Here is a 1239-nt window from a genome sequence, read left to right on the forward strand (position 1 = left end):
TGTGAAAAGGGAGAATTCATATGAACCACTGAAATGTAGGCTACTGTAGGTTAGTAAGTCTATGGATCATCGGTGACACATCTCTTTATGGCTCCATGATTAACATCTACTCCAACCTATTTGTTTTGTTTGTTTGTTTGTTTGTTTGTTTTTGTTTTGTAAAGTTAGTCAACGGATGTGTGACTGGAATAATGATTCACTGGTTTTTAGACAGATGTGGTGTTGTAAATCAACCAACCCCCCCCCCCCCCCCCCCCCCCTTTTTTTTTTTCTTTTCTTTTCCATCTCCCGTACTTAATTAGATTGTTCTTGTTCATGTGCGCATTGAGCAGTCCCTGTCTTGGGCCATGGCGCCATGAAAATGATCCTGCAAATGAAATCCAATTTAATTCAACCAAGAAAGAAATGCCGTTCAAATAAATAAAAAAAACATGAAAGAAAATGAAAACAGAGGAAATACCTAGGGAGGAACGAGAGCTGAAGAGTTTGGGGAAACGTTAGCTTATGTTTGATAAGCACGAGAGGTTTGAGCGTGGTGAGAATTGTTGTGTGGATGTTTGTGATGGATAAAAACATTCAATCTACACAATTTAGTATAACACTAATAAGAGTTTTGTACCGTTTTTGCAATCCTGGACAGAGACTTTTACTGAAGTAAAAAAGGGTGTGTGTGTTGTGGGGGGAGGGGGGCATATATTCTCACAAGGATAGGAATATCTGACAGTTTTGGCTGTCTGGATAACTGTTTGTTTGTTTGTTTGTTTGTTTAGAGAGGGGGAGAGAGTACATAATGCATGTATGGAGAAATTTTTCTTTTTGCGTTATTTGGTGCCTCTCTAAATATTGATAATAATAATAATAATAAAAATGCAACAAGTAGCCTGCTTCTACAGCCTATATGCTTGATTTCCAAGCGCTTCCCTGCTGGTATGTGTGAGTTGTCCTACAGTGCCATCTAGTGCATACAGTAAAGATTTAAGATTAGTTTTGATTTCAGGTGGTTTGGTTGAATGAATCATTTTGCACCTATGTTACATTTTATAGTATCTTTGAATATAATTCAACCTTGTTATTGACTAAATTGTGCAAATCATTTCCATTCATTCATATTCAGTTACCGGGGCACGGTGGCTTTGTGATGCTTCATGATGCAAGGGTGCTGCAGGTTTTCCTCCGGGTACTCCGGCTGATTGGCATTTCCCGTGGTGTATGAATGGGTGTGTGAATGTGTGTGATGCC

Source organism: Ictalurus punctatus, chromosome 5 (assembly GCF_001660625.3).
Source record: "Ictalurus punctatus breed USDA103 chromosome 5, Coco_2.0, whole genome shotgun sequence".
In the NCBI taxonomy this organism is placed as follows: domain Eukaryota; kingdom Metazoa; phylum Chordata; class Actinopteri; order Siluriformes; family Ictaluridae; genus Ictalurus; species Ictalurus punctatus.